This window comes from Panthera leo, chromosome C1 (genome assembly GCF_018350215.1).
Source record: "Panthera leo isolate Ple1 chromosome C1, P.leo_Ple1_pat1.1, whole genome shotgun sequence".
Lineage (NCBI taxonomy): Eukaryota > Metazoa > Chordata > Mammalia > Carnivora > Felidae > Panthera > Panthera leo.
In genome coordinates, this window is record NC_056686.1 from 150,911,176 (window position 1) to 150,924,609 (window position 13,434).

Consider the following 13,434-nt stretch of genomic DNA (forward strand, 5'->3'; position numbering starts at 1 on the left):
GGAGCAAGAGGGACCTGGCTTCAGAGGGAGATGTGAGAAAGTGAGACACCAAGAGTCTGAGGTCAGGGGCATTGGCAAGTAACAGGAGAATGTAGTTGGAATACCAACATCCATGAAGCCCAGTGGATGCTCGTATTCCAAAATGGTGTCCTATGCATGAGCAATCAAAAACAAAATAAGTATGATAAAACTCTTTCCTTTCTTCTCATCCTCATCCCTGCAACATGGCTCCTACCGCCAGAGCCGAGAACAAAGGCTATTGCTAATACTGCTATCGATTGAGACATCACAGGTGGAAGAGATTTTGAGGGTGGGCCTGGAGATCTAATTATTGTTTATGAAATTGTTTCTATTGGCAAACATGTTCTAATTTCCAAGGAACTGATTTTCAAAAACACTCTCAGAATACAGACTCTTTGTAAGTTGGGGATGCCTATGTGTTAGTTATGATTCAGATATTTATATGTCAGTCGTCTCCCAGATTTGAAATGTAGGAGAACTTATTTACAATTAATTTTATATTTTCTGTAAATATGGCCGTGGTTTTACAGATGTTGAAAAATGTGTTTTAAGAATGACGTGCTGCACCTTCACAGTCTTCAGCTGTGTCTTCAATTCATTTAATAAAATAGTTAGCTAGAGCACTTGTCATAGTTTCCATGGTAACAAACGGGATGACTTTAGTAAACAGAAAATAAGTAATTTAAGACTGTTGCACTAGAACTAAAAATAGAATTGCTTCAGGCCAGGCATCAGAATACAAACTGGCTAAACAGACTGAGAAGATACTAGAAATAGCCATTGTGTATTCTGCTAATGAATCAAAACACATATTGATACTACCGCTTAAAATGACATTTCCTAGATCGTGTAGAGTATCATTGTGAATTCATAGATTTGTTACTTAGCAGTTTAAAATCTTTCAACAATTGAAGTATATTTATATTGCTGATTGTACAACAAAACACAAAGCACAGATTTTTAAGAAATCAATAAATAAAAGATGTGGGAACAGAGATTTAATAGGCTTGTAATAGAGCACAGTAATTTTGCTTTTGGTAATAGTTGGTAATAGGGGCAAAATCACGTATTGCAATACTAATGCTTGTAAATTTACTGGCTAGTGCTAAAAATCATAAAATTATAGTGCTTTATAAAAAAGTTCAGTTATACGCATTGGCTCCAAAGCATATTGAAAATATGTAATTAATCTGGGATTTACTGCCCACTAGCATTGTTTCCTGCGTGTTTCTATTAAGCAATATATCTCCTCTAAAGTCAACTGAAAATTCACATTTACATTTTTTTTCTCTTTTAGTTTTTGGATTTAATGTCTCCATCAATCTTGCATAGCCTCCTGGAAAGCAGATTATTGAAAGGAGATACATGGACTTTAGAAAAGAAGGAGAACCAAATACATTTTGTAAAGCAAAAACATTTTAGCTTGCATCATTCCGCAAACTCCAAGTTCTGTCAAGGTATTACTTTTGTAAAGTAACATTATTTTAATAAGGCATTACTGGGCACTCCTAAATATTTTTCTTGAATGCAACATTGGGAGCAAGAGAAATGGAAATATCAGTCAGCAAACACTGATCTAGCAATTAATTAAAAAAAAAACATTCAATAATATGTAAATAAGAGAACTAAACAAATCTAGAAATAAAAAGCTGAGACCTTGTTAAAATGAATCAGTATTCAAACGGAATTAATAATGTTTGTTAAGAAGCTTATTTACAATAAGATTATCCAATAATTTTACAATTATACATGCAATTATACAAATATTAGTTAAACCCAGATTCATTTCCACATTTTGTCTCCTGACTAAAAACATTTTCAAAACCGGGAGGGCCGCTTAGGAGGAATAACCCTCCTTAAAATAAAATGGCTTGAGTGTTAATTTTTAACGGTAGCCACAGAGCAAGCTGACTCAGAGTAATCTGAATAATTTTTCTTTTGTTAATAAAATTGTTGGCCCACTCCTTGCTTTCACATTTTAAAATAGTGACCAGAACTCCTCCCTTTGAACTGCTCTAAAGATGTTTTATTCTACCGTTTGTATTCACAGGGCATCCCTGTGTCCCCTAAAATCAACAAATGTTTATTGAGCACCTAACATTGGGTCAAACGCTATTCTGAGTTCTCAGACCGTGATGAGAAAGACGGCAATGATGAAAACAAAGGTTCTACTCCTACAGAATTTATATCAACACAATAAACAAATACAGAGATATCTAATATGTCAAGTAAAAATAAGTACAATGAAGGAAGAGAAAGCAGAACAAGGTGATAGATCGGAAGGGAATGCATTTCCTTTGAAATGACATACAGGTGAAGCCATGAGATCAAAAGATATATAGGCTAAGTGATGGAGTTGGCTATGTGGCTCCGTGTACAGAGCTCAGCTGGCAGAGAAAGCTGCAAGTGTAAAAGGCTTTAGGTAGAAGCAGGGTTGTAAGCTCAAGGAACAATGTGGATGCCAGTATGGCTAGGGCAGTATGTTGGTTGTAGGGTTGGAGTTAGAAAGCAGATAAAGTTGAAGAAGAAGTAGGGAGCCACACCATGTGTGGATGGATTTGGAATTTTCCTGAGTTAGACAAGAAGGCATCGGAAGGTTTTGTGCAGAGGTTGACATGACTTGATTTAAATGTACCCATTCCAGGGCACCTGAGTGGCTCAGACGGTTAAGCGTCCTATTTCGGCTCAGGTCATGATCTCAGAGTTCTAGGGCTCAGGCCCCACGTCGGGCTCTGCACTGATAGAGCCTGCTTGGATCCTCCTTCTCCCTCTCTCTCTGCCCCTCCCTCACTCATTCACAAGCATGCGGTCTCTCTCTCTCTCAAAAATAAATAAACATTAAAAAAAGTACCCCTCTCCAAAAGACCTGAACAAGACATTTTTCCAAAGAAGACACCCAGAAGGGTAACAGACACATGAAAAGATGTTCAACATCACTCATCATCAGGGAAATACAAACCAAAACCACAATGAAATACCACCTCACACCTGTCAGAGTGGCTAAAATTAACAACTCAGGAAACAACAGATGTTAGCAAGGGTGTGTAGAAAGAGAGACACTTTTGCACTGTTGGTGGGAATGCAGACTGGTACAGCCCCTCTGGAGAAGAGTATGGAGGTTCCTCAAAAAATTAAAAATAGAGCTACCCTATGACTCAGCAATTGCACTAATAGGTATTTATCCAAAGGATACAAAAATGCTGATTCGAAGGGGCACATGCACCCAATGTTAATAGCAGCACTATCAACAATAACATATTAGGGAAAGAGCCCAAATGTTCATTGACTGATGAATGGATAAAGGAGATGTGGGGTGTGTGTGTGTGTGTGTGTGTGTGTGTGTGTGTATAATGGAATATTACTCGGAGATCAGAAAGAATGAAATCTTGCCATTTGCAACAATGTGGATGGAACTAGAGAGTATTATGCTAAGCAAAGTAAGTCAGAGAAAGACAAATATCATATGACTTCACTCACATGTGGAATTTAAGAAACACAACAGATGAACATAAGGGCTGGGAAGGAAAAATAAGATAAAAAGAGAGAGGGAGGTAAACCATAAGAGACTCTTAAATACAGAGAACAAACTGAGAGTTGCTGAAGCGGTGATGGGTGGGGGGCTGGGCTAAATGGGTGATGGGCATTGAGGAGGGCACTTGTTGGGATGAGCACTGGGTGTTATATGTAACTGATGAATCACTAAATTCTACTCCTGAAACTATTATTACCCTATATGTTAACTAACTTGAATTTAAATAAAATTTTTTTAAAAAGTACTTCTCTGACTTCTATGTGAAAAATAGCTTGGGAGGCCAGAAAGAAAACATCACAATAGTACTAGCAAGCAATAAGAGTGGTTTGGACTAGGTGCACCTGGGTCGTTCAGTTGGTTAAACATCTGACTTCAGCTCAGGTCATGATCTCACAGTTCGTGGGTTCAAGTCCTGGGCCAGGCTCTGTGCTAACAGCTCAGAGCCTGGAGCCTGCCTTCGATTCTGTGTCTCCCTCTGTTTCTCTCTCTCTCTTTGTTCCTCCTCCACTCACAGTCTGTCTGTCTCTCTCCCAAAAATAAACAAACATTATTTTTTTTTAAAGAGCAAGGGTGGTATTGCTGAAGCTGTTGAGAAGGGGCCTGATTGAGATGTTTTCAAGGTAGGGCTTATATGATTTGCTGGTGTAATAGATGGCATGTGAGAGAATGAGAGGGGTCACAGACAAGTCCAATGCTGGGGGTTGAGAAACGGGAAGAATGGAAGTGCCAATTATTAAAATGGGGAAGACTGTGGGAGGAGGTGGTCCTGGGGGTTGTGTAAATCCATAGGATTTGGGTATATTAACTTTATGGTTGCTTACTAGATATCTAAGTGCAGATGTCTAGAGGACAGTTGAAAACAGGATACTGCAGTTCAGTTCAGGGAGTGATCTAAGCCAGATATAAGAACTTGAGAGTCATTAAGGAATGGGTTATATTTAGAGACCGTGAGATGTCATCTAGGGAACAAGTAGGGAAGTTGGGGGTTGGAGCCAAACATGAGGGGACTGTAGCATCAAAGAAAGGAAGATGAAGAACCAGAGAACATTGTGGATGAGTAGACAGTGAGGTAGGAAGAAAATCCAGAGTGTAGCTCACTGGGGGCTAAGAAAAGGAAGTATTGCAAGAGGAGGGCATGATCAATTACACAAAACTTGCTGGCAGGCTCAATGGGAACTAAGAAAAGATTGAGTCATGGGTAACCTCTTCAAGAGACATTTTGGTAGATTAGTGGCTATGAAGCTGTTTGGAATGCATGAATAAGAACAGAAGTGTACACAATTATATAGGAAAGTCTTTTGAGGTGCTTTACTAAAGAGGTGATCAGAAACCTGGGGTAATAGCTGGAGATTTTGAAGTGATCAGATTTTGGATTTTTTGGGTGAGAGATATTATAGCATATTTATATACAAATTCAATTAAGTTTTTCAAAGATTGTATTTCAAATTTTTGTTGCATCAAGTCTCACCATTTGGTGAGGTCAATAAAAGCCTAACATAGTTATTTAAAACACACAGTGATTTTCTCAATCTGTTCCCTTTGTCAAGTGCAACTTCAGTGTTCATTAATTTTTCACGTATATACTACTTGTAGATAACAGTTTATAATCTACTGTTTGAGAGCACTACCTCTAATCAGACTGTCTAAATCTGAATTCGGGCTCCGTCCTTTACCTGCTGAATAAACCTCGCGTGATTTCCTAAATGTCACAGCAACTCAGTCTCCTCAACTGTACAAGAAGATAATCCTTATTTCGTAGAATTGTTCTGGGGACCAAATGAATTAATACCTGTGTACTACGGTGTTAGAATAAGACTCTCCTTCTCTCAGTTTTCAGTCATGTGATATGCTAATAGGTATCAGGACCTAAAATGAGAATGACACCCTTCCTCCCACCCCACACATGCAGATCTGTAAAGGAAATAGTTACAGAACCTTTCTATCCAGGATGTAGAATAGACAGGGAGAGGAGAAGGGGAGTGGTGAGAAGGTTGGGGAAGAGATTTCTTTGGAGAGGACTGGTCCATTACTGTGAGCATTTCTCTTTCCCACCCTCACGAGCTGCCACCTTCCAAGGCCAGGCCTAATGAGGGGATTTTAAGGGTCCATTAAAGACTTTTGAAACGTGTTCTCTGCAGTTGGGAGACAGGGAGAAAGCTATATGGATGAATGGTAGACCTACAATAGTGAGGCCTCAACCCTGGGGGTGTAGAAGGCCAGGAAGGAACAAGCTCTCAGTTTCTGTGGCAGAGACAGAAGGCATCATTATTGGAACAGGCAGGTGCACCTAAATTTTGGCAGAAATGCCTCAGGGTCAAGTCTTCTGGACAAGGAGTAGGCATGGGGTCCTCCAGGAATGGGGATGAGGGGAATCCAGAGGAAGAGACAGATAGGAAACTACCAGATGCTGGAGACCAAGGAGGGAATAGGCAAGAAACCCCAGGGTAGAGGGTTAGCACCAGCGGTGGAAGGAACCTGAATGAAGACAGGGTCCCAGCAAGGGTTCTGGAGAGCCTACCCCGGAAAGACAGTGTCAGCTCTGCCCTTCGGCCAGATCCAGAGAAGGCAAATACAGCAGCCAAACAGGAACTGTCCTGCTCTGTAATCTTTCTGCCCTTTCATCTTCTACTTGGAAGGGAGCAAATAGCAACCAGAGTGTGGGGAGAGGGTAACAGTGAAAGGTTGAAGCTGGCTTCCCCTTGCATTCTGACCTGAAGGCAGTTGGGAGTTGTAATTTTAGAGACAAATCACCATCCAAAGACAGGGGTCAATTACTCCAGTGAATAAAGCTTAATGGGATGATATAAAACAAAAGCTGCATTTTGTTCACAGTCCAAGCTTCACACTGTTCAGTAAAACTCATACACATGTAAAACTCTTAGAATAGTACCTGGCATGCAGCAAAATTCAACAAGGTGAACAATTATTTTTGCCTCTTATTAGAGGATCTCCAGAGGGGCCACTTAACTCTCCAGGCTCTCTGTGTAATTTCCTCCAACCTTTTGCCATTCCTGTAACCACAAGCTACACTATTTGTTTTTAAGGGCACCAAGTGGAGATTATTCTTCTCCGAGCTGATTGGTTTAGTGAATGGCTGAAAGTTTTTAATTTCCTACTTTCTAGTAGCCCAGGGAACCCTTTGAAGATTTAAAAATACCATTAGAGACCTGCTCTGGAAGAAAAACAAAAGACAGCAGCCTCAAGATACAAAAGCCTCATCAAAGAGGCAGCATTGCTCATCTTGAGTTGAAAAGCCTTTTAGAAAAGCAAAAGGGCTGTTGCACCTCCTAGAAGGAGAGAGGTACCCAGTCACAAATGACTTAAGGTGGAATGAAGGGGAGACGAAAATAGGAAATTAGTGAAATTTGTACTTGAATCTAATGTTTCCCTATCTTTCTTTCTTTCAGCACTTCTCAACATCTTCCTCTGCTCTCTCCAGGCCTCTAAAGGGAAGTATTATGAACTTCCTCTTATCAAGGAGCACCATGAAATATATTAATTTCTAATAAGACTGTTAACTAATCTGAGGAGAATTTTTTTTAAAGGGGAGTAGTGAAAAACAACAATTAACTCAAGATGGACTCTAATGTAGCCTCTGTGTAACAGAAATACTTTGGCTATATTGATAATGCCTTCCAGATATTTCTAAATTAACATCATATACTGGGGCGTCTGAGTGGCTCAGTGGGTTGAGCGTCCGACTTCGGCTCAGGTCATGATCTCACAGTTTGGGACTTCAAGCCCTGTGTTGGGCTCTGTGCTGACAGTTCGGAGACTGGAGCCTGCTTCAGATTCTGTGTCTCCCTCTCTCTCTGCCCCTCCCCTGCTCACATTCTCTCTCTCTCTCTGTCAAAAATAAATAAAGATTAAAAAAAATTTAAATTCACACCATATAAGTAACTGCCTGCTGATATCAACATCGCTGCTGGAAAAGTTGTGGCTTAGAGAACAAAAGACCATGATGGAGTCCTGAAACAGAACTAGAAGAAAAAATTGCTATGATTGGAGAGTTTATGTAACATTGTTTAACCTTTGATTATTTTTTAACCGATGTTATTCCACTCCTGATAGGAAAAGTAAACGCACAAAGACTTAATTCGTACTCACAATCCGGTTCCAGAATTCATCCCAAGGCCTGCAGAATAATTGAGAAGTGAAAATATTCCATTTAGAGCATATTTATAACCAGACTACAAGCTCCCCAAAGACAGGGTATTAGCAATCTATGCACACAAGCCTCAAGACATAATGGGAACTCAATAAATATTTGCTGACTTATTTTTACTTCTTCCTGACAGTGAGAAGTTCATGAAAAGCTGTCCACAAGAGATGGCTCTTGAGCCAGGCCAGAGCAGCATTTGTGACTGTAAGTAGGTGATAGCTTACAGTCTTAAGAAGATGAATTTCAGGGGTGCCTGAGTGGCACCCTCAGAGTTAGTTAGGAGTCTGGCTCTTGTTTTCAGCTCAGGTCATGATCTCATGGTTGTGAGTTCGAGCCCTGTTGGAGGAGCCCCATAAAGAGAAGCCCAGTGCCGTGCTGACAGCGTGGAGCCTGCTTGGAATTTTCTCTCTCTCTCTCCTGTCTGCCCCTCTCCCACCCCCATGCACTCTCTCTCTTTCTCTCTCTCTCTCAAAATAAACAAGCAAAAAAACTTAAAAAAAAGAAGTTGGATTTCAGAGTTAGAAAAAGACCTGAGTTAGAAAAGATTCTAAACTTGATGAGCTATTTAGCTTCTCTCTGTCTTGGCTTTTTCTCTGTAAATTCAGACTCATAGTTCTCTTTTAAAGAATGAGCACTAAACGAGAGGATGCATTTGGAGTACGGTGCCTCGTGCACAGTAGATACTCACAAATGGTAGATAATGAGAATGTAATCTTTTAAAAGGATATGGTAGTTGTAGAAACTGAATATGCCTGGGGCCCCTGGGTGGCGCAGTTGGTTAAGCGTCCGACTTCAGCTCAGGTCATGATCTCGTGGTCTGTGAGTTCGAGCCCCACGTCGGGCTCTGGGCTGATGGCTCAGAGCCTGGAGCCTGCTTCCGATTCTGTGTCTCCCTCTCTCTCTGCCCCTCCCCTGTTCATGCTCTGTCTCTCTCTGTCTCAAAAATAAATAAATGTTAAAAAAAATTCTTTTTTAAAAAAAGAAACTGAATATGCCCGATGTGTTACTTTTGTAAGAGGCCAAAAAATGTAGGGCCTGAGTCTTTAAGGCTGAGTAGGAGTAAAGTTGGAGAAGAAGGAAGTTTCATGGAGAAGAGACATATGCACAATTGAAACCAATCTCACTTTAACAACTAATTATTCAGAAACAACCATGTGCTGGGCATTGTTCTAGGTGCTAGAGGTTCAGCAGGTAACAACACTGAACCAAATCCTGCCATCGTGTTGTTTATAATGGAGTTGGAGACAAAAATAATGGAGAGAAAAATAAATAAGGAAATGCATAATAGATTAAATGGTAATAGTATAGACCACCGTCGAGAAAATAAAAAAGGGGATAGTGAGCGCTAGGAATAGGGTAAAGTTCGTAACTTTTAGTAGAGTGGGAAAGGCATCCCTGAATGGGTTACTTCTAAATAAAGACCTGAGGGAGATGAGAAGTGAATCATGAGCATATCTGGGAAAATAGATAACAACATATCTAAGGCCCTGCCTGGTATGGGGCTAAACTGTATTGTCCCAAATTCATACATTGGAGCCCTAATCCCAGTGTCACTGTATTTGGAGATAAGACCTTCAAGAAGGTAATTAAGGTTAAATGAGATCATAAAGGTGGGGCCGAAATCCAACAAATGTAATGTCCTTATAAGAAGAGAAAGAGATACCAAGAGTCTGTGTACACAGAGGAAAATCCATGTGAGGACTCAGTGAGAAGATAGCCATCTGTAAACCAAGCAGAGATTTTTCACTAGAGGCTAACCCTGTCAGCACCTTGATCTTGGACTTTGAGCCTCCAGAACTATGAGAAAATACATTTCTGTAATTTAAGGCACCCAGTCTGTAGTAGTTTGTTACTACAGCCTGAGCTGACCAGGATAGGCCCCCAAGCTGAAGCATGCCAGGGCAGACAATCCATGTGGTTAAAACAGATTAAGCTGAGGGGAAAGTGATAACAGATCCAGGGCAGAGAGGTAACCCAACAAAGGAGCAGGGAGAGTGTCAGAGGAACTAGTCCCTTGTGGGCACTGTAATGTCTTTGAGAAAAGAAAGCCATTGAATGGATTGAAAAAGGGAACTGATAGTCTCTACCTGCTGTAAAGACATGGTACATAAAACTTTGTTACTAACTTGCTCTTGACAGATTAAGAGTATACTAGAACATATAGTGTGAACCAGGAAGTGATGGATGAGGCTTGAGGGATAGGAGGTCACGTCGTGAATGTCTTCTATGTACTTGGAATTCAGTCTTTTGAGGTTGAGGGTACAATGAATGGGTTTAATCATGAGACCATCTTCAAAACTAGTATTTTCTTTTAAAGTTTATTTATTTATTTTGAGAGAGGGAGAGCACAAGTGGGGGGAGGAACGGAGAGAGAGAGAGGGAAAGAGAGAGAATCCTGAGCAGGCTCCACACTGTGCAGAGCCCTATGCAGGGCTCAAACTTAACAACTGTGAGATTATGACCTAAGCTGGAATCAGGAGTTTGACCCTTAACCAAATGAGCCACCCAGGAGCTAATAACAGTAGTATTTTAGTACACACTTAGGCATGCACTGTTTTAGATACTAGTGATGTCTTAGGGAAGAGAGATAAGTCCAAAAGAAATAGGAGTTATTTATTTGAAGAGACAAAAGGCGTATATAGAAAAACTACTTATTAACCAGAATAACGGAATAGCCTACAGTCTATTTGACCTTGTGGACTGGGTCAAACTGGATTGCTTATGGGAGGCAGATATTCCAATACTTGCCCATTTCTCTTATGTTACCAGTTCCATGGTTAAATCTAAAGGAAGTTAGTGAAAACAAATTGGAGACCTTCATGTGAACGACAAAAAACATTTTATGGAGGAGTTATTAACAAAAAAACTGAGTTGGCAGATATTTAGCAGTGTACCTAACGATACCTAACAATACATTAGGTCCAACAAAGGAACCTCAAAATAATAATCACCAACATGTATAGATTTAGCATAACAATCACAGATATAATTAAAGCATAACAATGATGAACATATTTAGATAGTTGATGAAGTTGATAGAGTAACATGGTGCTAGAAATACCATTTCAGAATTTCCAGGAGAGATTATATAGATGCCTTTTCACTTGAAAAATGAAGAACTAACCTAATTTACACAAAGCTGCTCATCACATTCATATTCTAGGTATTGGTATTAGCACTGTGTGAGATGTCCACAGCATGAATAATTTACTTTTAATGGCTTCTTATGTAAAACAATTTCAAGTATTCTGAAAAGGGCGAGGCAGTGCCAGTGAGGAGTAAATTTCTTGGATATGTAGCTCTGTGTAGCCCTGGAACTGGACAGACCTAGCTCTGCTTTTATTCACTGAGTGGCCTTGGATAGGTTACTTAATCTCCCTGAGACTCAGATTCCTCATCTGTAAAGTGAGGAAAAGAAGAGAAAGAGCCTTACCTCATAGTGTTGTTGGGAAGGTGAAATTAGATAATACTTGTAAATAGCATTGAGCCTGGTGTATAGAAATTGAGCAAGAAATGAGAGTTGTTGCCCTTACTGGGTGGGTGGGGGGGGATAAATTTGAAAATAAATTTCAACTTGAAATGGTGGTTAAACTTCCCTCAAAGGTTTGATGAAAAAATTGATTCATTCAACTCTTTATGGAGCTTCAGTGAAGAACTCATTAGCCTAATCCCCTTGTCTTCAGATGAGAAAGCACATCAAATGGCAGCTGGAATGGGGTAGGGGCTTAGTACAGGAAAGACTCTTTTGTTATCTAGTGTCTTAAAATATGTCTCCTTCACTTTGCAGTGACAAGGCCCTTGGTTTATTTCCAATAGTTCTTCTGTCCCTGTAGACTGTCTTATTGCCTTCAGAAAGAAAACCATAGACTTGGTAACTTTTATGATAGCAGAGCTCAGCCTCTTTGGGCAAGCCCCACAGTCAGTGGAATCTGGTACATAGTGGAAATGTGTGAAACAATCTTTAATTCTGGGTTTGCTCTAGGAGTACCATAATTAGTATTTGAAAGCACATTTTAGAAAGAAGGGTAATAATAACAGCTAACATTTATTGGATGCCAGCCACCACTCTAATGCCTTTATATGCATTAATATCACTTGCATCTTCACAAATGATAATGGCACCATTATATTCCTATTATGTAGACGAAAAGTAAGCCATGCACATTTCCCTTTTTCCTTGATCTTGGGGCACTCCTTGCCCTTTCCATGACTGGGGAGGAATATGTGGGTTCCAATTCCTTCATTAGACAAAGACCCTGAATGCCATGATCTTGAAATCAGATATGTTCTAAGAAATCTTTATCTTTTGTGAGTAATGGCCTGAGAGCTAAAACTCTTCCCTCCTCCTTTCCCCTAGTCTTGCACATTTCTGCAGTATTCTCAGCCTAGGCAGAGGTCCTTTCTGCTGCCACCTGACAGGCAGGAAGGTGCCCTGTACTTGCTGGGACTGCTCCCGCCTCACATTTCATGTAATCTATTCAGTCCTATACTCCTTCATGACCTTTCTACCTCCTCTCCTTTTTATCAGCTCTGGGCTTTCTAGGAATAACGGTGCTCTACTCTGCTCCCTCAGTCTCTCTCTATTATCTTTATTACTGCTGTTAACAGCCACATAATGAAATCATGGCTACTATTTTCTGAATGTTTTCTACATGCCACAAGATTCTCATGAGTAAACTTTATCTTAGAGAGGTTTCTCAAGTAGGCAGTAGAACCAGGTTTGAACTCTGAACTTTCCAGCTTTTACTCTTTCTCCTACATCATGTGTCCCAAACAGAGAAATGTTAATAGGTGTTATTGGAAAGTGCTTTCTGTAATTAATCCAGTCTGGGAAAGTGTCCTTCTCTAGAAGATGCTCAGTGAACATCATTGCATTCAAGTTTTGAGAAGTTCTGCAAAAACACGTATATTTACTTTGTTTAATGTAGCACATCCCAAATTTGACTCTGAGATATTATTTTAGAGAAATCTGCAACGTCATTGAAACGTGCTGAATTGTGCCATACTCCTTCTGTTTCAAAGACACCCTTCTAAGAGGGAGAAACATATATACCGTAAATTTCCTAGATGCTTATAAGAGAGGAAGAAACTGCAGAAAACACAGGACTGAGGCAGGAAAGGAAAGATAATTGCAAAGGCTAGTGTTACCTACTCAATATATTTTGCTTGGTATTGGTCCTGATCTGAGCTCTCAGAAGCCCAAGTGAAATAGCATTATCATATTTGATCACATATCTTGTGGCAATGATTTCCCCATAAGCTAGCTGTAAGTTGAAAGACCATCACTGAACAAGATATGAGAGAGTGTTTCACATCCTAGGTCCTACTAATTAACAGAGATTAGGTTTTAGCACATAAAAGCCCTAATTCAATAATTCCTTACTATTCTGCACCAGAAATTGCATGAGATAATTCTGATATCTGAAAGGAAATATTTTCACTGTGTTTCCTTAGGAATCATTCCTTTTCATGTGCAAAATACGGGCGTATGTATCTTACAATTACTTGTTTACTTTCACTTCTTCCCATTGACATATTTTCTGTTGACATTTATGCTCAGGTGTTAGGCTCTTTTCATACTTTTTTCATACTTATATACTTGATTATTGAAAAAAAAAAACAAGTTCAACTGTTTCTCTATACTTGACAAACCACTAACAAATTATTTTGGGGATTGAAATTAGAAAGAAAAACTCTGACACCTTGCCTGGCTAGTAAA